The 25,270-nt window shown below is 36.5% G+C and overlaps 1 protein-coding gene across 3 annotated transcripts in view; it reads left to right on the plus strand.

Annotated features, from left to right (window-relative positions):
• Window positions 1-25,270, plus strand: part of PTPRD (protein tyrosine phosphatase receptor type D) — a 2,145,247-nt gene that overhangs the window by 613,075 nt on the left and 1,506,902 nt on the right. For all 3 annotated transcript variants that reach the window (XM_082611189.1, XM_082611192.1, XM_082611191.1), the window contains one exon: window positions 5,428-5,533. The gene's annotated coding sequence lies outside the window, so the exon portion shown is untranslated. The remainder of the gene's footprint in view (window positions 1-5,427; window positions 5,534-25,270) is intronic.

The following is a 25,270-nucleotide window of genomic DNA, read 5'->3' on the forward strand; positions in this document are numbered from 1 at the left end:
AGGGAAGTCCTCATGCTGTTTTTTAAACAATCTAATCTCGGAGACTTTGTCCTTCATGTTTCCTGTGCCTAGAATGCTTCGTGCTCCTGTGCCTAGAATAAGATAATAAGCCACTTATCCACAAGGCTGATGCCCTCATTTCCTTCAGGTCTTTACTCAAATTTTGACTTTGTAAGAATTTGCCTGACTCTTATCTATGAAATTGCATATACTTCAATTTTATACAAAGTTACTGATTAAAATTTTTCCAATTAAAAAAATTGCAACTTCCCTCCCAGACATTGCTTATAGACTTTTGATTGGTTTTGGCCTTAGCATTAATAGCTATGTTATTTACAATGTAATTTATTAAATTTGCCTTCTGTACTAATTTAATCTTCATATGAAAAAACAATTTTTTTAACTGCTATGTTCTAAGCACCAAAATTAGTGCTAGCTTATGGTAGACACTGACTAAATACTTGTAAGAATTAATGAATGCTTTATTGGATTTGATACCTTGCTGCTCCTCAGCTGCACACACTGAAACAATGGAGTATGCAGAAAGTTTATGGGGAGTGTTCTGGGGATCAACATCTGTCAGAGAAAGGGGAAGAAAGTAGGGGTAGGCAAGCAAAATGGGCTTCAATGCGATCTCCACAAAAGCCTCAGCCAACAACCCAGGGAGCTGTCCTGCCTTGTGACTACAGACCAGACCTTTACGCTCGGCATCCACTAGTCATGGGCTGCAAGGCTGCCCTTGAGGGAAGCCTTGGTGACACAGCACAACCAGCTTAGGCCAGTTTCAAAGTGGGCTGAGAACTGGGGCTGACATTTGACAGCATTCCTAGCAGCTGGGTGGAAAGGTCTGTTCATTCTCAAAGGGCATCCTTCTCGTGTGTACTGCTACACCTACCAAGTAGGCTATGGCCTTCAGGCTGCCTCCGTGTCCTAGGAGGCCCTTCCTCCTGGGGACTGCACAGTTCCTGTCCCTCCTTCAAGTTCATACTCAGATGCTACTGTCTCAAAGAGGCCACCCCTCTCTCTTTCTAGTTCAAGTTGAAACAGTCCCCTCCCCCATATACTCTCTGACAGACCCATGTCTTTTAATATGGTGTATTTGCTTAATTTCATGTTTTCTGTTTCCTCCAACTAGAAGACATAGTTCAAGAAGACAGATTTGTCTACTTTCTTTACTGAAAAATTCACAAGCACTTAGGACACTGCATATAGTATTCCCAATACTTGTGGAATGAATGAATGAAATGAAATGAAATGAATTTCAGGTTTCTGACTAAGCTGGCTTTGATATTTTTGGTACTAGAACTTCTACAGAGTGATGATAGTCCTTTGGATTTCACTGATAGAGATGGAAGGCTGAAGCAGAGCCTGACTGCCCATACAAGCCTGCACTGCAGCTCACTGAAAATGTACTCCAGGACATATTTAAAAGCAACTAGGGGAAAGAGAAAACACACAAAAAAACAACAACAACAACAAAAGAAATGAACCCTGCCTATTAGGACACCCACCAATTTGTTGAAAGCACAAATTTGGTTCCTTAAAGGCTGACTTAGCTCTAAAGTCATGGGTGTAGTTTCATATTGTGTTAGGGGTGAAGAGACTTGACCTAGGCTAAGAGGCTAACAGAGTCTGATATCAACCTTCTGCCCCAGAGTTAATGCAGGGAAGGTGCGATGAAGCAGGTCGCCACCAGAGGGCACTGTGGGACCTCTTTCTGATGTTTAGCTTTCCAGAATGTATAGGATTGCAGGAAGCTGGGCACAAAAGTTTTAAAAAACCTAAACATAGAGGAATATTTTGCTCATGTCGTTAATGACTTTGCTTCATTTTGAAAACACAATATAAGAAAGAATGTGTTGAACTGCAGTTGGAATAATAAAAATGGTGAAGGCTGATAGAAATTTCCCAAAGATAGATAACAAGGGATATTGTGTATCTAAAAGATACTAAACCAGCTCATAATTTTTAAGACTGCTGGTGAGAGCGTAAATTTGTTTGATTCTCAAGGAGGGTAATTTGTCAATCTATTTGAAAGTTACAAATGCATTCACCTTTGACCTCCCTCTATGTACTTGTAGGACTGTATCCTACAGATGGGGACCTATGAGACACTAACTTACTTATACTAAGTCATTTACTATAGCCTTTTAATAACAGTGAAAGTTTTGAAAAACAAATCTTTGGGGAGTCTGGTTAAAGAACTTACGGTATTTCAGAACAGAAATACATGAAGCTGAATATGATGAAGATACTGTTTATTTGCTAGTATAAAAGACCTCAAAGTTACTTTGGGTGGGAAAAAAATGCTCATAGTAGTGGGTAAAGCATACAGTTTTTTAAAGGGGAGGTGAGGAGTGAGAATACACATACATAACTATTTGCAGGAAGAAATTTAGCAAGGGCACACAGATGCCAGTAAATGTTGTCTTGTTGAGGGTGACAGATGGAAAGGGATGGAAGCAAGTGGGAGTGAGTCTTTGTCCTTTATACCATTTTGTGAGACTTAGACATGCAAATTAATTACCTATTCACAAAGCAGAATATATTTAATTGGAGGGGAAAAACTTTTGGTTACTCATTGAGAGAATGTTGGCAATTCAACTGGTTGTTTTATTACTCAAATGCATCAGATACAGAGAGGTGTTTGTAGTCAGAGTTAAGTAGTTTTGTGAGTTACTGAATGAATTCAATTAGGACTAGTGCTTCTGGCACACTTGAAATGAATGAGGTGAATTTTCCAGCAAGGCTGTCCCAGGAAAAATGACAAAGTTGCTTGGATTTTCCTTTAGGATCTCTTCAGTTTGCTTGACTTTCTTAGTCCCCACCATGAGCAATTGGTTACAGGTTGATCTGCCCTATGGGCAAAGAAGGAAGGAGTTACTGAGCCTTTTCCTTACATTGTAACAGACTTAATCTAGTAATACATATTCATTTATTTACTTAATATTTATTGAGTATCTACTAAGAATCTGACAATGAACCTCGTTCTGAGGGACAGTGAACCTCCTTCTGAGGATACAGATTTGTCAGACCTAAACTTTTCTTTCCCTCAGGGAGTTCACAGTCAACTAAGAGGACAAGCATGGTCTAATTGCTTTGTGCAGTGATGTGTGTCATGGAGAAACAGGTCATGGTTCCCCTTTCCTGAGAGGACCAGAGAGAGCCTTCACATCATATTACAGACTTTAAAATCTGAGTAAGAATTTTCTAGGCAACAGGGGTTGGCATGGTGGGGCAGAGAAAAAATTCTTAAGTAGAAGGAAGAACACTTAGGAAAATCAGACTTAAACACATGGTCTGTTGGAACAAGGGCTGAAGACTTTAGCAAGACTGTGTGTGTGTGTGTGTGTGTGTGTGTTTGTTTACATTTTGAGAGGAATTACTGCCACTACTGCTAAGGTTAAGTACTTAGTATGTGCTCTAGCTACACTATGCCGTCTAATCGTAAAAAAACTCTGAAGTACATATTATCCCCATTGTACAGATAATGATACTGAGAAAAAAATTAGGTTATTTGTCTAGAGTTATACATGTAGGTAGAGCTAGGACTGAGATTTATATATGATTCCAAATTTGATGCTCCAAAATATGAATTAGAGTGTTTGCTGGATCTCTTGTGTTCTTTCAGATGCCCTGTCTACCTTTTTCCATCCTATTCTCTAAAACTGGAAACTAGCCTGGATGGAGTTTATCAACAGGCTTTTATGCTCTTAGGATTCCAATGTGGTTGGTCTCATAGGTAGTATAGGAAGGAAACCAGAGGGAGGGGAAAATATGAGAACTTTTTATCCTAGGGCTCCCTTCCATCCTGCCAGCTTGTGCTACCTGGGACTCCCAAGGAAAGATCACTGCTAATCTCCAGGAGGCTTTCTCTGAATGCCTGACTCCTAGGTGACAGTAACTGTTCCCTGTCCTTGTCCCTGCAGGCCTGGGGTGAGAACAACTCACCTTCCCTTGTGGTTTCCTTACATACCACCCACTGTTTTGTAAATAAGATTTTTTATTAAAGTCTCTTCAAATTATCCTAATTTTAAAGTGCCATCTGTTTTCAGTTGGCACCATATCAACATTTAGGAAGTTATTATCTAAGTGAGAGCTGGTGAAAGTCTATTGTCGCAGTAGTTTAAGAAATGAAAGGGATAGAATGGATTCCAGATGGAGGGAAATCTGAATTTTAAGAGGACTTCAAGGAAAGAACAATCATTCTTAAGGTTTGGGTTCTATAAAGGAATCCAAGTAGACCTTTCTTGCATATTTGCCATTGTACTACCTAGACAGAAACCTTAATCCAAGTGAATAGCAAGATACGACAAAACAGGTGGTTGCTAAATTGACACTTGAAGCCAGGGTTTGCATGTATTGAAGTACATGGAGCCACGTTATTCATTCACAGAGGGTGGTGCCAGGTATCAGGTGGTGAGTCAAATAAGCAATTAGTGCCAAGAAGGTATAGCAAGAAGAAAGAGGGAGCCCTGGCAGGTAGATAAACCTGCTCAGTCCTGGTTCTGGGGCTTTGGCTAGGCAGTGAGCATCAGGAGGAAGGTCAGCAAATAGCGGGAGCCGCATCGTGAGATCAAGTTCAGGGTAAACTCCAGATCCCGGGGAAGGGGTCAAAGGCAAAGCAAGTGCTGGCTGGACGAACGGCAGCACGATTGGCATACTGCTATATCTCTTGGATGTTTCCTTAAACCTCCCGATTGTGCATTGGACGGGAATATGGCTGAGAGCACTAGGGAGATTAGGTGGCTCTAATTGTGGGGACTGAAAGGTCCTAACACACCCCATTCACAAAGGCAACTCAGCTCTGAGATTTTTGCGAAGGCTGTAATTTTATCAAGTAGCTGAAATGTCTATTTTCATCTTGTGTTCCAAAGCAGCAACACCCTGGTGCATTTGAGGAAACATGAGTGTTCTTCATCAATGTCGCTCAATTTGAAGAGTTTAAAATAGGGCAGGCATCAAACTGATGGAATTGCATTATTAAATTCTGTTTCCTACTGAGATTCCTTTTTGTGGTGGGGGAAAAAAAGGAATTCTGAAAACGAAATATTTTTAACATTAGCTTCTTTCTGGGGTTTAAAAATGTATTTTGATTTACAGTCTCTGAGGACAATATATAGAAAATGGCTTCCTAAATTAACACATCAATTAAACCAAATGGAGAGTAATTATTGCACTAAAATAATCTTTTATAAGGAACATTTTATAGGAAATAAAATATCCATGGTCCCTTTGACTCACACAGGTGCTATATTGATCACTGAGGTGTGAATTATAGAGGTGAAGAGTTCACACTTCTTTCTTTTGTGTTGAGCATTCTGATAAATCAGAGTCTAATGTGACAGGAAAAGATAACACAATGAATATGTTATTATGCTGAAGGAATATGAAAAAAATGCGACTGACCACTGTATTTTGTTTCAGGTGGGAATAAAAAGCAGTTCCTGGCCCATGATAACTCTAGTTAAGGGTGTCTGACTGATGACATGTTGGCACCAGCATTGAAGGAAGTGATGGGCTTCAGGTCCAGGTGAGTTCAGTTCTCCAAGACATAGTATGTGCATCTTTCCTACTCCTGTATACACACAGTTCATAAAGTAACTCCACTGAGCCTTTTAAAATATCGGGCTATGGCATTTCTTTAAAAGATTATAGTAGTTGTAAAATTCTGTAGTGCTTTAAAGTCATTGGATATTCTTTCTCTTCTTTTTAACTTTAAGTAATAGAACAGGTAGTTAAGGATGGGTTTCTTTCTGAAATGGGGGTCAATGCCTGAAGTATAAGTAGAATGAAAGATAAAACTTCATATAGTACTTGGGGGTAAGGAGGGAAGGCTATTTCTGTAAGTGACCTAAGTGGGAACACAGAGTTACACATTAAGCCTTTCAAACTGACACGTTGTTCCAGACCCTCCTTAATGGCAGGCACCTAAGGGCTGAGTTACCCTTAAGGACCCTGAATTTTGTCACTTGCAGAGTCATGTCATTAGAGCAGGCAGATAATCCAGTAATTCAAAAGAATCTTTGATTTCTGGTTTTCAAGAGATCAAAAGTAAAGGTCAAATACACCTTTTGTTGCACAGATTCTAATTATGATCCTCCCTGAGTCTGTACCTTGATGAATTCATAAGCCAGAATGTATATATCACCTAGAGACATGAATATAAAACTTTTGTGGGTTGACTATAGTAATACACTATAGTTTTAGGGGGCAGAATATATTTTATACAATTTTTTTAACATTATACTTTTTAAGATCTAGATACTAGGACCTATACACGTCTTATTTTAATTTATATAGAATATCTGCCTTCCACAAATTGAAAGATTAGTAAAAAAGATAAGCCAATCCCAGAAAAGTATGGCAAGTGCTATAAAAGATAGAAGAAACATGCAATAAATACCTAGTCTATTTATCAAATATATTAATAAACAGCAATTCTATATCTAGTGATTTAATGTAAGAAAATAATTATGGATGTATGAAAAGATTTAAAGGATATTTCTCAGTCTGTTGTAATATCAGTGAAAATAATGAACAGCCCAAATACTTAATTGGATAGTATTTATCAAATAGATTTTTTTCAAAGAGTGAAATTCTATAGATCTATTAAAACAGATAGTTTAGGAGAATAGTTATGATATGGAAGAAGGAGCAGGTATACTTTTAAAATTGAAAAAGCGGATTAAACATTCCTTATAGATAACATTTGTGCATTTATAGAGAAAATGATATAGAAAAGAGACATACATGATTCTTATTTTTTTAACACTTTTCTGATGTCTTCACAATGTATACTGATAGTCAGAAAATACAAAACTTACAATAAATCATCAAAGTTTTTCATAAGAAAAGGTATTATAGAAAGTGATCATGAAAAAATCATCACCATGTTTTCCAGAGATTGAAAAAAAAAATGAGGTTACAAAACAGGATGGAAGTAAAATCCTGTATGTGTTTAAACGTAATGGCATGTGTATATAGGTTATTATATGTATTAGTTCATAATAAGAAAAAAATACCTAACTTGTTTGTTCAAGTAAATGAGTTTTAGATAATGAAGACAATTGCTTCCTATTTAATTAAATGTGTAAAGATGCCAAAGAAGGGATAAAATTTGAGTAGGGTTTTGAAGGCTAAATATATGGAAATGTGCTTTCATTAGTATTGATAATAACTAAGTTTGACTAGTTGAAATGGATAAATGTACATATTATGCTCACTTACCTTATTCTAATTTTCATTTTGTAGAAAATTGTACCATAAATGCTACACATTGAGAAAATTTGTATGTTAACATATTTGTTTAAAGTTAGCATTTAGTATATCAAATTATTCTACCTTTTATCATACACTTTGTAAATATCACTGCCTTTTAAAATAATGCATCATTGTATAAGTAGTCACAACAAGAAAATATTTGTCAAATCTTTCAAAGTTACTTTCATTACCATATTATTCTATTCTTAATTTTTCTGACTTCAGTGACACATAAGTTGTACATTTATCTGAAAGTTGAAATAACTTTAATTTTTCATGTGAACATCTTAAAAACAAAAAAACTTTGTGAAGAATACTGGTAGTGTTCTCTTTCAAACTTCCGTGTATCTATCTTCCCCATAGACTGCGTCTCTAGGTCCATCCTTTGCCCTTTTTATTCTTACTGCATATTCTGCTTGGATGATCACACTGACACCCAAGGCTTCAATATACCCAAATGTATAACTCTATATGAACCCATACTCTACTTGGTCACTAGCTCAATATACCAAATGAATCACAGATAATCCTTTTCACCGTTGTTTCTCACCTCGTTCCTTCAGATTCCTTTCTAATGGGATCTCCTCTTTTCACCTCCCCGGTATCAAATCTGAAAAAGCAAAACCCTGCTTGAAAGGGAAAAGTATATGTGAAGGGCTGTCTAGATTGACTGAGTAGGCCTGACTGATCCCTAATAGACAGGAGAAGGGGCAAGTTTGCTTTTATCAACATAGGAAAAGGGAGAAAAATTTTTACCATCAATGAATGTACTCTTCATTATTGATCTTCGGTGCTTCTATCCCCAATATACACATTATAAATGTGTGAACTAACATTAAGTGGAACTAGAAGAGGGGCAGAAAAACTCAATGGTAGTTGAGTTATCAACATATCAACATGGGTGTGGGGGACAGATATAGTATAAACTGACCTGGGTTCAAATATTTACCCTGCCATGAATGAGTTACAAAACCCAGAGCATAACATTCTCTTTAAGCCTCTGAGGCTGAAATTACTTGTTGTTATAAATTGTTCCCATTCTGTAAGTCAACTAATAGAATGTTTGTGGAAGCCTTTTATAAATGTTTAAGCACTTTGCAGGTGTGAGCATTGATTGATTGCTACCAACTCTAAAATTATTTTACTTAGCAAAGCACACACAAATGCATATATGTATATATGTGTGTATACACACACACACATGCATATACATACACACACACACATTATAGAGACTACTTCTACTTGTTCCTGTGCAAAATGTCTTTGCTTTTCAGTAAAGTATCTTTAAGTGTTTGCAGAGAAAGTTCCCTCCTTCTCATTTTATTATATATGGCCTGCCCATCAAATCAGCATGGTTCAATAGCTTAAGATGTGTTCTCTTTGACCTTTGATCACAAAGGGAATTCAACTCTGGACAAAATTCCAAGATAATGAGCTTCGCAACACCAAGCAACTGTCTTTTATGAAACCCACTCACAAAATAAATGTGGTACAAAAATTAAAGACACAGAATATTAAGATAACATTGATTCATTGATCTGGAAATTATTTCTAACCATATAAATTAATAATACTCCATGACTTGAAATTTAAGCTGCAGCTAACATCACACAGCAACAAGAATTATTTAATATTGCCAACAACTGTAGACATGTTGAGTATTTTAGCAGCTGAAATTACATTTGCTGAAGTACTATAATGAGGATATTTTGCAAACTATAATAAAATATTGGAAATTATCACAAGGTGAGAACTTTTTCATATGAACCAGTGTTCATTAGTCATTCATGAATATATGTCTAAGATAAATCAAAATATATGTTGATCACACTGAAACCACTTAGAGTGTCAAATAATGTGTAGTAAAATTTGGGAGAATTAGATCACTGCAGACCGAAAGTCTCAACCAGGCTTATTCTCTGTCCATTATTCACATTTCTCAAGAAAATGTGAGTTACATGAGAATACGTCAGAGCTGGGGAAAAAGACACTGACTCTCAGTGATGGCTCTCAATAACTAAGAGTTGAAATGATTCACACAATTTTAAGCATCTACTATGGACATTGTATTTCCCTAGACCTGTGGGGTATATAGACATCAATAAAGTATTTCCGCCTTCAAGTGACTATCCTCCAGGAAAGGAGATATGCTCTATATGCAGATAGTATTAAATATTATAATGCAGATACATACTATGTATAGTGAGGTAACTATTAGTGTTAGATGCCAAAGATAATGAGCGATCAAGAGCAGATTGTTTGCCAGAAGACAGATACATTTTGCCTTGTATTAAAACAACTGTGAAGACTTCTTGAAGCTATCTTGAATCTGATATAAATAACAAGGATGATGTATATCAGGCATTGTAGACGGAGGGAACAATATCTGTATACATAACAAATACGTAAGGACAGTTAGCAAGCTTTCTTTTTAATAAAGGGAAGTACTATTGAAAAGGATGGTGATTGATTTTGGTGGACTTCAATGTTAGTGCAAGACATTTATTTTTATGATCCTTCTCCAGTGATCTGTGGATTTTACATTGTGTTGGACCCCTATAACATCACAGATACAAACACTTTAATTTTTTTTCTAAGCTTAATTTGGAAATTATATTTTATACCCATAGAGCGTATCATTGTTATTACCAATCTGATGTTCATAGCAGTATTTAAATATCAGTTATAAGCAAAATTGACCTCCAAAGTTTTATATTTTACATGCCATAACACTTTTTCTACAACACTCAATTACATGTGATTTTCTACAGTAAACATTAGTCTCAAGGTTACAAAGCAACAGTACTTGCAACTTTTAAAATTAATCTTGGAAAAAATGTTTCCTGTAATATACCATTCACACGAAACAAATAGGACTCAAATTTGTGAGAAATATTAATGTTTATTTTAATCTATACCTTTTCATGATAACATGTAGATAGTAATCTTTATCTTTCTAAACAAAGACTGGTGGGTTAAACCATAGTTTTGTCTTCTCAAAGCACTTGAGCCACTTTCTTAAACCTGTAAGAAATTAAGTCATTTTTTCCCTCATTTCCTGTTCTACTCATTCAGCATATATTTGTTGAAGTAAAACATTTTTCTGAGTCCTAAGAGTCTTCTTTCATATCCTCTTTTATATATATATTCCTGCCTATTCTCTTTAAACTCACTTTTTCCCCTTGGCCAATAAAAAAAATCACTATTTTTCCTTTTTATCATGTTGTTTCCATAGTAATTCTTCTAAGATGTAAGTAGTATCTTATAGTTACTGTTCCCCTAAAAAATGGTATTTTATTTATACTGAGTTTTTGAGGGCTTGACATGGTGGCTTTTTTCTTTTCCCTTTGTAGGAACCTCTTATGATTATTAAAATTTGTGATAGTGTGCCTTGATATGGGATTAACTTCATTTTGGAAAGTGACTTTTCTTCTGTGCTAAAAAAAAATTGTATGCAATTTCTTTGATAGTTTCATCTTATCAGCTATATTTATATTATTAGTCAGCTATTGGACCTTCTGGATTACTCTTTTTCTGTCTTCAAATTTTCCAACTCTTTTTTTTCTTGGTTTCTCTATTTTGGGAGATTTCTTTGACTGTATCTTCTACCTTTCTATTGATTTTTAGAAAATAGTTGGATGTGGAACAAAATTAAACATAAGGAGAGTTGTGGAAAAAATACAAGGAACACCTCAATACCTCCTACCTATAGTTAACATTTGTGTCATTTCTCAGGAACACAAACATACTATCTCTAAGCTTTCTTACTTAATCATTTGAGAGTAGGTTGTATATATCACTTTCCTTCACCTCTAAATACTCTAGTTTGTGTTTCTGAAGAACAAGGATAATCTCTCACATAATTAAAGTAGGGTCATCAGCTTCAGTAAATGTGTAATTGATAAAACCCTTTGGAACACCAGCAGTAGATTATATCAATGTTATCAACTGCTGTCAGCCAATTCTTCATAGTATTTTTTTTCCTCCAGTATGGGATCCAGTCTGGAATCATGTATTGCATTTAGTTGTGTTAAAAGGTAAACTGAAGCATATTAAAATTTTAACAGTTTATTTGAGGAAAAAAACTATATGCATTGGGTAGCACCAAACAGGAAGTGGTTAGCCATGCTCCATAGACAGAAGCCGGGGAGAGACTTGATAAAGGCAGATGCAAAGTAAGGAGGTAATTGACTGGCCATCGCCTAAAGCCTGGTTGGCTGTTTGGTTGCCTTAGGGTTTGATTTTGTAATCTTTGAGGCATTTACAGGGTTGGATTGCGGTTTGCTTACATAGACCTTCATGGCATTAGAGCCACCTCAGTCTTACGGCCTTGTTGTAAAATTAATAGTTATCATGTTCTGCAGCCCCCTTCAGTTTTAAAACATCGCCTCAGCCTTCCTTTCACGACAATGTCTTTTTTTTTTTTTTTTCTGTACACGGGCCTCTCACTGTTGTGACCTCTCCCGTTGCGAAGCACAGGCTCCGGACGCTCAGGCTCAGTGGCCATGGCTCATGGGCCCAGCCGCTCAGCGGCATGTGGGATCCTCCCAGACCGGGGCACAAACCCGTGTCCCCTGCGTCGGCAGGCAGACTCTCAACCACTGCACCACCAGGGAAGCCCGAACAATGTCTTTTTTAAGAATAGTCTCCCTTTAAGAAATGTTCTCATTTTTGGTTCATTGTGCTGTTTTCAAAATTTTTTACTTTTCCAATTTTGTGTTTTACTTACTACAGCATCCTGTCTTAGTTTTATTAACGTAGGACATAACCTATTCTTGTTCAGTACTGATGACACTGATTTTTTGGTGTGTGTTCTTAAACTTCTATGTTGTCTTTTTTTTTTAACATCTTTATTAGAGTATAATTGCTTTACAATGCTGTGTTAGTTTCTGCTTTATAACAAAGTGAATCAGCTATACATATCCATATATCCCCATATCTCTTCCCTATTGCGTCTTGCTCCCTCCCACCCTCCCTATCCCACCCCTCTAGATGGTCACAAAGCACCGAGCTGATCTCTCTGTGCTATGCAGCTGTTCCTACTAGCTATCTATATTACATTTGGTAGTGTATATATGTCCATGCCACTCTCTCGCTTCGTTCCAACTTACGTTTCCCCCTTCCTGTGTCCTCAAGTCCATTTTCTATGTCTGTGTCTTTATTCCTGTCCTGTTTGTTTGTTTTTAGATTCCATATATATGTGTAGGCATACAGTATTTGTTTTTCTCTTTCTGACTTACTTCACTCTGTATGACAGACTCTAGGTCCATCCACCTCATTACAAATAACTCAATTTTGTTTCTTTGTATGGCTGAGTAATATTCCATTGTATATATGTGCTACGTCTTCTTTATCCATTCATCTGCCGATGGACACTTAGGTTGCTTCCATGTCCTGGCTTTTGTAAATAGAGCTGCAGTGAACACTGTGGTACATGAGTCTTTTTGAATTATGGTTTTCTCAGGGTATATGCCCAGTGGTGGGACTGCTGGGTTTTATGGTAGTTCTATTTTTAGTTTTTTGAGGAACCTCCATACTGTTCTCCATAGTGGCTGTATCAATTTACGTTCCCACCAACAGTGCAAGAAGGTTCCCTTTTCTCTGCACCCTCTCCAGCATTTATTGTTTGTAGATTTTTTGATGATGGCCATTCTGACTGGTGTGATGTGATACCTCATTGCAGTTTTGATTTGCATTCCTGTAGTGATTAGTGATGATGAGCGTCCTTTCATGTGTTTGTTGGCAACCTGTACATCTTCTTTGGAGAAATGTCTATTTAAGTCTTATGCCCATTTTTGGATTGGGTTGTGTTTTTGATATTGAGCTGCATAGCTGCTTGTATATTTTGGAAATTAGTCCTTTGACAGTTGCTTTGTTTGCAAATATTTTCTCCCATTCTGAGGGTTGTCTTTTCATCTTGTTTATGGTTTCCTTTGCTGTGCAAAAGCTTTTAAGTTTCATTAGCTCCTATTAGTTTTTTTTGTTTGTTTGTTTTTATTTCCATTTCTCTAGGAGGTGGGTCAAAAAGGATCTTGCTGTGATTTATGTCATGGAGTGTTCTGCCTGTGTTTTCCTCTAAGAGTTTTATAGTGTCTGGCCTTACATTTAGGTCGTTAATCCATTTTGAGTTTATTTTTGTATATGGTGTTAGGGTGTGTTCTAATTTCATTCTTTTACATGTGGCTGTCCAGGTTTCCCAGCACTGCTTATTGAAGAGACAGTCTTTTCTCCATTGTATATTCTTGCCTCCTTTACCAAAGATAAGGTGACCATATGTGCGTGAGTTTATCTCTGGGCTTTCTATCCTGTTCCATTGATCTATATTTCTCTTTTTGTGCCAGTACCATACTGTCTTGATTACTGGAGATTTGTAGTATAGTCTGAAGTCTGGGAGCCTGATTCCTCCTGCTCTGTTTTTCTCTGTCAAGATTGCTTTGGCTATTTGGGGTCTTTTGTGTTTCCATACAAATTGTGAAATTTTTTGTTCTAGTTCTGTGAAAAATGCCATTGGTAGTTTGATAGGGATTGCATTGAATCTGTAGATTGCTTTGGGTACTATAGTCATTTTCACAATATTAATTCTTCCAATCCAAGAACATGGTGTATCTCTCCATTTGTTTGTATTGTCTTTTAATTTCTTTCCTCAGTGTCTTACAGTTTTCTGCATAGAAGTCTTTTGTCTCCTTAGGTAGGTTTATTCCTAGGTATTTTACTCTTTTTGTTGCAGTGGTAAATAAGAGTGTTTCCTCAATTTCTCTTCAGATTTTTCATCATTAGTGTATAGGAATGCAAGAGATTTATGTGCATTAATTTTGTATCTTGCTACTTTGCCAAATTCATTGATTAGCCTTAGTATTTTTCTGGTAGCATCTTTAGGATTCTCTATGTAGAGCATCATGCCTTCTGCAAAGAGTGACAGTTTTACTTCCTCTTTTCCGATTTGGATTCCTTTTATTCCTTTTTCTTTGATTGCTGTGGCTAAAACTTCCAAAACTATGTTGAATCATAGTGGTGAGAGTGGGCAACCTTGTCTTGTTCCTGATTTTAGTGGAAATGGTTTCAGTTTTTCTCCATTGAGAATGACGATGTTGGCTGTGGGTTTGTCATATATGGCCTTTATTATGTTGAGGTAAGTTCCCTCTATGCCTACTTTCTGGAGGGTTTTTTATCATAAATGGGTGTTGAATTTTGTCGAAAGCTTTGTCTGCATCTATTGAGATGATCATATGGTTTTTATCCTTCAATTTGTTAATATGGTGTACCACATTGTTTATTTTCTATTTCTTCCTGGTTCAGTCTTGGAAGGTTGTGCTTTTCTGAGAATTTGTCCATTTCTTCCAGGTTGTCCATTTTATTGGCATATAGTTGCTTGTAGTAATCTCTTATGATCCTTTGTATTTCTGCAGTGTCAGTTGTTACTTCTCCTTTTTCATGTCTAATTCTATTGATTTGAGTCTTCTCCCTTTTTTTCTTGATGAGTCTGGCTAATGGTTTATCAATTTTGTTTCTCTTCTCAAAGAACCACCTTTTAGTTTTATTGATCTTTGCTATTGTTTCCTTCATTTCTTTATTTATTTCTGATCTGATATTTATGATTCTTTCCTTCTGCTAACTATGGAGTTTTTGTTTGTTTGTTTTTTCTCTGATTGCTTTAGGTGTAAGGTTAGGTTGTTTATTTGAGATGTTTCTTGTTTCTTGAGGTAGGATTGTATTGCTATAAACTTCTCTTTTAGAACTGGGATTCCTACATCCCATAGGTTTTGGGTCGTCATGTTTTCATTGTCATTTGTTTCTAGGTATTTTTTGATTTCCTCTTTGATTTCTTAAGTAATCTCTTGGTTATTTAATAGTGTAATGTTTAGCCTCCACATGTTTGTATGTTTTTACAGATTTTTTCCTGTAATTGATATCTACTCTCATAGTGTTGTGGTCAGAAAAGATACTTGATGCAATTTCAATTTTCTTAGATTTACCAGCGCTTGTTTTGTGACCCAAGATATGATCTATCCTGGAGAATATTCCATGAGCACTTGAGAAGAAAGTGTATTCTGTTGTTTTTGGATGGAATGTCCTATAAATATCAATTAAGTCCATCTTGTTTAATGTATCATTTAAAACTTGTGTTTCCTTATTTATTTTCATTTTGGATGATCTGCCCATAGGTGAAGTGGGGTGTTGAAGTCCCCTGCTATGATTGTGTTACTGCTGATTTCCCTTTTATGGCTGTTAGCCTTTGCCTTACGTATTGAGGTGCTCCTATGTTGGGTGCCTAAATATTTACCATTGTTATATCTTCTTGGACTGATCCCTTGATCATTATGTAGTGTCCCTCTTTGTCTCTTCTAATAGTCTTTATTTTAAAGTCTGTTTTATCTGATATGAGATTTGCTACTCCAGCTTTCTTTTGATTTCGATTTGCATGGAATATCTTTTTCCCTCCCCTCACTTTCAGTCTGTATGTGTCCCTAGGTCTGAAATGGGTCTCTTGTAGACAGCATATATACGGGTCTGGTTTTTGTATTCATTCAGCCAGTCTATGTCTTTTGGTTGGAGCATTTAATCCATTTACATTTAAGCTATATTGATATGTATGTTCCTATTACCATTTTCTTAATTGTTTTGGGTTTGTTATTGTAAGTCTTTTCGTTCTCTTGTGTTTCCTGCCTAGAGATGTTCCTTTAGCATTTGTTTTAGAGCTGGTTTGGTGGTGCTGAATTCTCTTAGCTTTTGCTTGTCTGTAAAGGTTTTAATTTCTCTGTCAAATGTGAATAAGATCCTTGTTGGGTAGAGTAATCTTGACTGTAGGTTTTTCCCTTTCATCACTTTAAATATGTCCTGCCACTCCCTTCTGGCTTGCAGAGTTTCTGCTGAAAGATCAGCTGTTAACCTTATGGGGATTCCTTTTATGTTAATTGCTGCTTTTCCCTTGCTGCTTTTAATATTTTTTCTTTGTATTTAATTTTTGATAGTTTGATTAATATGCTTCTTAGCCTGCTTCTCCTTGTATTTACCCTGTATAGGCCTCTCTGTGCTTCCTGTACTTGATTGACTATTTCCTTTCCCATATTAGGGAAGTTTTCAACTATAATCCTATCAAATATTTTCTCAGTCCCTTTTTTTTTTTCTCTTCTTCTTCTGGGACCCCTATAATTCGAATGTTTGTGCATTTAATGTTGTCCCAGAGGTCTCTGAGATTGTTCTCAATTCTTTTCATTCTTTTTTCTTTATTCTGCTCTGCAGTAGTTATTTCCACTATTTTATTTTCCAGGTCACTTAGCCATTCTTCTGCCTCAGTTATTCTGCCATTGATTCCTTCTAGAGAATTTTTAATTTCATTTATTGTGTTGTTTATCATTGTTTGTTTGCTCTTTCGTTCTTCTAGCTCCTTGTGAACGTTTCTTTTATTATTTTCATTCTATTTCCAAGATTTTGGATCATCTTTACTATCATTCCTCTGAATTCTTTTTCAGGTAGACTACCTATTTCCTCTTCATTTGTTTGGTCTGATGGGTTTTTACCTTGCTCTTCATCTGCTGTGTGTTTCTCTGTCTTCTCATTCTGTTTAACTTACTGTGTTGGGGGTCTCCTTTTCGCAGGCTGCAGGTTCGTAGTTCCCATTGTTTTTCATGTCTGATCCCAGTGGGTAAGGTTGGTTCAGTGGGTTGTAGAGGGGACTGTTGCTTGTGTGCTGGTGGATGAGGCTGGATCTTGTCTTTCTGGTGGGTAGAACCACGTCTGGTGGTGTGTTTTGGGGTGTCTGTGAACTTAGCATGATTTTAGGCAGCCTCTCTGCTTACGGGTGGGTTTGTGTTCCTGTCTTGCTAGTTGTTTGGCTTAGTGTGTCCAGCACTCTAGCTTGCTGGTCATTGAATGGAGCTGTGTCTTAGCGTTGAGATGGAGATCTCTGGGAGAGCTTTTGCCATTTGATATTATGTAGGGCCGGGAGGTCTCTTGTGGACCAGTGTCCTGAACTTGGCTCTCCAACCTCAGAGTCTTAGGCGTGACACCCAGCCAGAGCACCAAGACCCTGTCAGCCACAACCCGGAGGTCCTCCTTTCCACCTATGTTGTGTCTCTTTTATCTCAGTGTTTTTGGTTGTTACTGTAGGTCTTAGCTGAAGGTCACAATCATGTTGCAGTTTGCCCAAATGATTGACATTTTCTTTCCCATTTACATATTAGAGAGGGGTTTTAGAGTAGGAGCTGGAGTAATACAGTTTGACTGCTCTTCTAGAAACCAAGGGGAAGGGGATTCCAGGTTCTTTGGTTAGACATATCAACTTGAAATAACGGTTCTGTTTAAAGTGTACCAGGCTTGTTTTCTCCAAGGAAAAATCTTACAGTACCAGGTTTCTGGATGGGGTGTGCTGAGGAATGGGGAGTAATTGCCAGCTGTGGAGGATGAGAGCAATCACTTTACAGTGTTAGGATTTTTTTTTCCTCGAACTGCACCTCACCCCTGCCTTCCATGGCATTGACTTCTTCCAAATACAGGGTTGTGGGTGGCTTCAGGGGTGATAAGCTGACTTGTGTGTACTCCACACTCTTGGCACATAAGGCAGTACCTTCTCAGTTCAGCTACATTGATCATCATTTCTCTGCTTTCTGTTCTCCATGATTTGAAATACAACACAGTGATTAAGGGTATGACTCTGAAACCAGACTGCCTGGATTTGAATCCTAGCTTTACCACTTAATGAATATTTGATCAGCAAGGTACTTGATGTTTCTGTGCCTCTATTTTCTCATTTGTACAATGAAGTTAATGATAGGGATGTTACAGATACCAAATGAGTTAGAACAGTGCCTGACTCACACTGCCAGCTACCATCAACTATGCTACTATTGCCCTCTCTCTTCTATTAGTATCTCTACTATAAGTTGATTAGTATTCCCCCTGTAAGTTGATATTTAAAAACAATTATTTTGCTCTCATTTGCCTGATGTTTGAGAAGAAGTTGTTAATGCCTGTGGTCAAATCATCAGGTTTTTAAAACAATTTTAAGGCTTCTAAATTTATTATTCTCATTCCCCTGCCATGTTTTTTTCCTGAGCAATAACATATTTGTGTGATGAGATCTCTTTTAGCATACTCCTTCATTTCATCTTAAAAACAAAGAATGGTAACTTTTAAGACACAGATTAATTACAGGATTTTATTCATCTCTATTTTCTAAAATATTTTCTTAGAATTAAATGTGCAAAGTGACTAACTCTTAAGTCATTGATTATTTTGGGACATTACTCTTTGTGAGAATTTAATACAAGATGATTCAATGAGACATTCCCAATTCATATTATAATACAAAACTTTAAAAAAGTTTTATTTTGCTATCTGCAAACTATTAAACAGGCAATAGCATCACTATCTTCTGTGCAAGATATTTATGTTATAGAAATTCAGTTATTTAAATATTTCTAAGAAGGGAGTTGAGAGCAGCACTTTTGAAAAGCAGTTAATAATGAACAGACATCAAGGGAACAATCATTATAACAGCAAAGTGCTTTGCAACTCCAATAACTTAAGTGGGGCAGAAGCAGGCCATTAAATATAATTAAAAGCAGTCAAAAACAAACTGAGAAATGGAACTGTAAAAGGCTGTCCTTTGCCAGGAGCTGAAGGCAAGAAAAGCAAGGGAGAACCTTGAAAGTAGCAATGAATTGATAAGCCTTACTGCCTGCAGCTTGTAATGTGCTCTGTTAGATTTTAGTAACTGTTAAAGTAGATTAGTAGTGCAATCACTGAGTCTCTATCTTAAATTCTTCTCTGTTGTTCCCCGATTATAGGCTCCCCATGATAGACGGAACCCTGAGTGGGTCAAAATTTCAATTCATTTCTCTGCTCAGTCACTTTTTAAATAATGCTGGCGTCTACATTTGTTGGACACCAGCATTCTCTGTGATGTTTTAAAAGCAGAAATAAATTTAGTTATTGACATAACTGTAACCCTCATTTCTGAGGAGGCTTCATTCGTCTTTATTCAACAGACGAAGAAATCCCTTGGAACGTGAGCAATTGATACCTTTCTCCAGCTAGGGGCTACCATGGTGAAGTGGATGATAGAAGATTATGAATTTATTGTGCCTCTAAACGCTCAGATTAATGTGAATCTGCAGAAACAGTACCACAAGGACAAAAACAATTTGCCCTCGATCATTTTATTTTTATAATAATATTCTTTAATGAAGCTAAAGCCTCCCTGCTGTGATCTTATGTTTTTCAACATCAGTGAGAAATAGATTCCTCTGAATTGTAAGAGAGCTCCTGAAACAGTAGAGATATTGAAATAGAGGATCAATTACTTCTTTTGAAGTAATTCTGAACTTGAAATGGCTATAGCACTGCCTATGTAGACAAGAAGACAAACCAGCATATTGAAAAGCTGTACACAAATTAAAAGTATCAGAAAAAGCTGAGATAAACTGTTTTGTTTTCTAATATCTTATGATTACAGTGTCCCTTTAAAAAGCCAGTGCTAAAGATTCTGTTGTAACAGAAGCAAACAAAAACTGAAAATTCTGTCCCCAATTTAAATGTAAAAAATTTAAATATGTTTAACCATCCTTCTGAAAATTGCTAACATCACTGCTTGTGGGTTTCATTTTACTCATTTTAACCTGAAGAAGGATCTTTGATTAGGCTGGGAGCTTAGAGGTCCCGCAGAGGATGGAGACAGATAAGAGTATAGATGTTATGAATGTAACAGATTATTGCATTTATGAAATACTCTAATTTGTGAAGTGATTCATAGCCATTATACCATTCAATCCTGGCAGCAACCCTAAGAAGACATGAGTTCAAACAGGCATTGATACCTTACAAACACCACAGTAAGGAAGACTGAGGCTCAGACAGGTTAGGTGATGAGCAACAGGTCATGCAAGTAAAGTCAGTGTTACCAGAGTGTATAATTTACCTTTTCATCTGCCACATTCAGGCAGGAGCTTCCCATTTGTCCTGATAGTGGAGTCACACGGATCAATGGGTTTTTAGAGAATGGAAGCCCTGAAGTATACTTTATTTGAATGATTGTTCTGCAGCACATGCAGGGCTCCACAGCAGTCTAAAATGTTGGAAACTGAGATATCTGGTGAGGGGGCTGTCTGAGACCCTTCTTCAGAAAAGGGCACACAAATTGAATGCTTCATTCTTTGCTGAGCATGGACTTTCCCACTTGAAGGGCAATTGGGGTGGAATTCTGGCAACAACACCATCAATCACCTGGTCAATGAGATTGATTTAAAGAGATTGCTGAGGGTCAGGATGATAGAATCCTGAAACTACTTAGAAGGAAGAGAAATGGACTTTCAAGATGTGGATCGCAAGAGAATGGAATCAGTGAAATAAAGGAGAATGAAAGAGTAAGAAAAAGGTGATAGGAGATCTGTGTGAGGAGCAAAAGTACTGAGAAATTAGGAATAAAAATTAGCTAAAATTCAAATAAGTTTATTCATACTCAGATTAATGATAATATTTGATTTATATGTAGCTTTTTCTAGAACTCTTAGTTGTTTCACATAAACCATTGAAAGGCTGCCAGATAACTTTCTATCTCAGCATCACTATTAATATCATTTGTAATAACAAAAAATAATGGCATTCATTGTGTTGTGACTATGTGCCGGCCACTTTTCTAAGAACTTGAAATGTATTAACTATATGTATATTTATAACATATAAACTATTAATCCTGTTTTAAATATCAAGGTAATAGTGCGTAGCAAATTTAAGGAGCTTGCTTGCCCATGAAAACTACAAAGCTAAGTGGCAAAGTCAGGGACATTAGCTCTGCAGCCTTCACCCCTTACGCTTTCCAGGCCATTCCCTAGAATAATAATCTGCACGCTCATTAGAACAGCTTTGCTATTTGCTTTTGAAAAATAACACTTTCCAAACACAAGAATTTATGTGATATTTAAACTACAATGATATTGCTTGAATATTCCTGGGATGATTTGGGTTGGGACAAAATCCATTTCACTTTGAGATTATGGCAAGAAAACAAAATTTGTATTTTTAATATTGATTCTAATTCCTTATGAAATACGATAGCTAATAGTGCTGTATGACCTTATATAAAAATGATTGCCATGATGCGTGGAGATGCTTACTGTCACACTACCTTTAAACATGAACTTGAGTTAAAACCACCTACTAAAACATCGTTTTTAGCATAATAGAATCTGTTATAAACTATCCCATTACTGAAATTAACTTAGATAGATCAACTGTGTGTATCTGTGTGTGCAGGCACACACAGTTGATCTTCATTTCATGTTTGTGAATTTGGCTACTGCCTAAAATTTATTGGTAACCCCCAAATCACTGCTTATAGAATGTTGTGGTCATTCACAGACATGCACAGAGCAGTAAAAATTTGAGTTGCCTTCCCCTGATGCCTTCCCAGCTAAGGTGGAATGAGGTGGTGCTTTCGTTTCTTGTTTGACATTCATATTAATAAACAAGTGTCCTTTTCATGGTTTACCTAGTGTTACATTTTTTGAAATGTTGCATTTGTGTGAGATTTTTATGGTATTCTTACCATTTTAAATGGCCTACAATTGTAGTGTTGAAGTGTTGTCAGTGTTCCTAGGTGCAAGATAACAGATTTGCTTTGTGGAGAAAATGTGTGTTAGATAAATTCCATTCAGGCATGAATTATAATTTAGTTTGGCTATATATTTAATATTAGTGAATTAATGATACATGTTAAGTAAGGTATCTTTAAATAGAAATACACTTAAAGTTATGCATGGATTTAACTGTTTATTCCCATTTTATAGATGATAAAGTGAGGCTTAGAAAGGCTAGACAATTTGTTCAAGCCCCTATAACAAACACTGAGTGGCAGAGCCAAGATTTAAACCCTAGACTATCTGAAACCCATGATCTTAGCACAGCATAAGCTGCCATACTGTTATGTAAACCACTCTTTTCAGTAACAGTGTATTGTAAACATATTTCTATGTCTCCTAGAGTATATGAAATTCTTAATGGTCTTATAAAAATCCATTGCATGGGTTCATTGAAATGTTTTCACTAGTCTCCCTTATTTAAGTGTTTTTGTTGTTTCTAACTTTTCTTTATTAGAAATAGTGTTATAATAAAGAAACTTTCACAAACACTTTTATTAATATGTCCCCATATTTGCTCAGGATAAATTCCAAGAAGTAGAAGTGGAATTGCTAGACCGAAGTCTATATATCTCTTACCCTGTCCAGTTGCCCTCCAGGCAAATATGCTGGTTTACACTCCCATTAAAACTCCATATATGTCCCTCTCCCCACACTTTTTGTAGTTCTGGACATAAATTTCTTTTCCATCTTTATCAGTTACATACAGTTCTAATTTTTAAGAAATAAAAGTAATTTTAATCTGTTTATTCTAAAATTTCAAGAGCTTTTACAGAAATTATATAGCTGAGGGAAGAATTCCTGGAAATGGTGTTTCAGAACGAGACTTGCCATTTTTTAGAGTGATTTTTTTTTTTTTACTAGCACTACAGTAAATCCAAGTATTATAAAAATCAGTAATTTTTATTTCCACCAGTTAGTCGTTCACGCTAACGAAAGTGTATCCTCCTTTGGCTTATTAAATGTCCAATCTCTTAAAGTTAACAAAGTTAGACTGACTGATTAAACTAAACAATTTTTTCTTAAGTGATGTCTTTCAATGCTAGAATATAGAAGGGAATATTAAAAACATTTACAAGTGACTTAGATTCTAAAGTAAATTGAATTATTCTAGTAATATTCTGAATCTGGAAGACAGAGAGAGGAAAGAAAAAGAGAATGAACTGATTAGGATGACTGAATCAAACAGGGCTGGATCAACCTTGGCTGCCAATGAGCATGTACTTTGAAGAGAGGGAATCCCAAATGAATTGCTTCTCATGTTTGCCTAGTCCTGGCTATCCTAATCTTGCTGCCTGCCATTATTGCTATGCTCTGTTCCCTTCCATCTAATGTGTAACACGAGTCCAATGGCCCTTTTATTGCTTGGAGTGAATTGATATGCTTGTCGTGCACGACTTTATGTTCATTCCCGTTCAGGCAGAGAGATATACAGACAATAGACTGACAACATTTGAGGTTTTAAAATCATTTTGTAACAATATTTTTTTAAAAAATACCATGCTATTCATTTTTTCTTACAATTTTAAAAGCAACTATCATTTGAAAAAAGGTCTCAGAAGGGAAGAAGGAGAACTGTTTTCCTCCCCTACTGTCTTTCATTCCCTCAATTCTATGCTCTGAGGTAAACATGTTTTCCAGGTAAACACATCCTTTTAGAGAGAGTCTATTACAAAAACATATGTGTACAATGGCACACTTTTTTAAACGTTATAATTGTTGCATTCTGTGCTCACTGTTCTGCATCTGTATTTTGCATCTCTGAAGAAAAAGGGGAGGTTGGCCCTTGATGTGATTAAAAGTAATAGAATGGCCACAGGTACCCTTTGATAATTGCTAGTGGCTTTGTGTCAGGCACTGTCTAAGCCTTATATAAGATTACTTTTCATAACTCTCCTCAAATACTATTACTTCCTTCTATATAAATGAAACAGAAGCTGAAGAAATTAAACAAGCTGGTGAAGCTCACCTAACCTAGTAATGGAAAAGCCAGGCTTAAACATAGGCCGTTGGATTCCAGAGTCCATTCTCCTATACATCATTCTCGAACTTTACAGGACTAGTAAGTGGAGGGTTGTTCAATTAGCTAAATGTAATCTTTAGTAATAACTGTGTAAATTGATTTTACAACAAAGGGGGAACTTTAGAAGAAGGAAAATGTACAGATGGATTTTTTTTTTGACTGAAAGAAAAGGCATTGAGGGACTCTGAAGCAGCTCTAGAGCACTATTTCCACATTTTAAATTTTTATATTTTAGCCTTTTTGATCTTTATATCATGACTGAAATAAGCTGGGGCAGCAGGAAGCGGAGACAGTGACAGGCGAGAGAACACATTCTCACTCACGGAAGAGGGTGGATATGGAGTGGAAAGATATAAAAGGGACTGGCGAGTTAATTAGGAGTTCTGAGGAAGCTAATTAACTTGATCCTAATGGTGAAGAGCCTTGGTGGAGCAGCCATTCACAGAGGGAGCAGGCCCATGTGATGTGCATTTGCAAGGCTCTGGTTTGTGCAAAGCAGCGAATTGATACAGGGAAGAGAAAAGGTAGCAGGACAGAGAAGACTACGGTTAGCTAGTGACTGTCAATTATCCAAGTATGGAAAATCGAGTATTCAGCTTTGTGTTCTCTCTCAAAACTGTTTATTACATATCTTGGAATTAGGGATTAGAAAAAAATCTATATTAAAATGACATTTTTATAGAAAGAACCTGAAGTAGACTTAGCTATGCCATCTCCACAGCCACAACTGGGGTAGTCTAACCTCTATGACCTAAGGAGCCAGTCCCATGGCGCCATCTGGTGGCATCTATTGTAATTCCAGATGTAGGGCCTTGAAAAATACTCCGTCTTTGTAAAAGGATGTGATTTTCAAACCAAACCTACAAAATGAAAAATGGCAGAGAGGCTGGAATAGGTTCAGCAACGGAGGTGGATATCAGTAATGGCAAACTCTGCCAACATTCTACTTGTGGCTGATGGGAAATTTGACCTATTTGAATTCTAGCTTTTGAGAGAAAAAAATTGCCCTGGATAGTTCTCTTAAAAGACATTATATTTCTATAAGCATAAAGAATACAGGGCAAAACAAGTCAGTCTTAGGAAAGCCAGGTTGTATAATGTATTGCTAGTGCCTTGGGGGCATGAATGATGTCTTTGGTTTAATTTCTGATTTTCAAATGTGAGCCATGTAACACATATTTGAGAGTGTGATAAAAGCAATGGGAATATCTAGGCACTTACACATAGAGATACCTAGACCCTGCTCTGTACCTTATAAACAGGAGAACTGGCTAAAGGTGAAGAAGTGTTTAATTCAAGTTTGGGGATGTTCCAAAGTAAGACAGGCAGAAAAGGGAGTGGAGGAATC

This window comes from Mesoplodon mirus (assembly GCF_964341445.2).
Source record: "Mesoplodon mirus genome assembly, chromosome: 1".
In the NCBI taxonomy this organism is placed as follows: Eukaryota; Metazoa; Chordata; class Mammalia; order Artiodactyla; family Ziphiidae; genus Mesoplodon; species Mesoplodon mirus.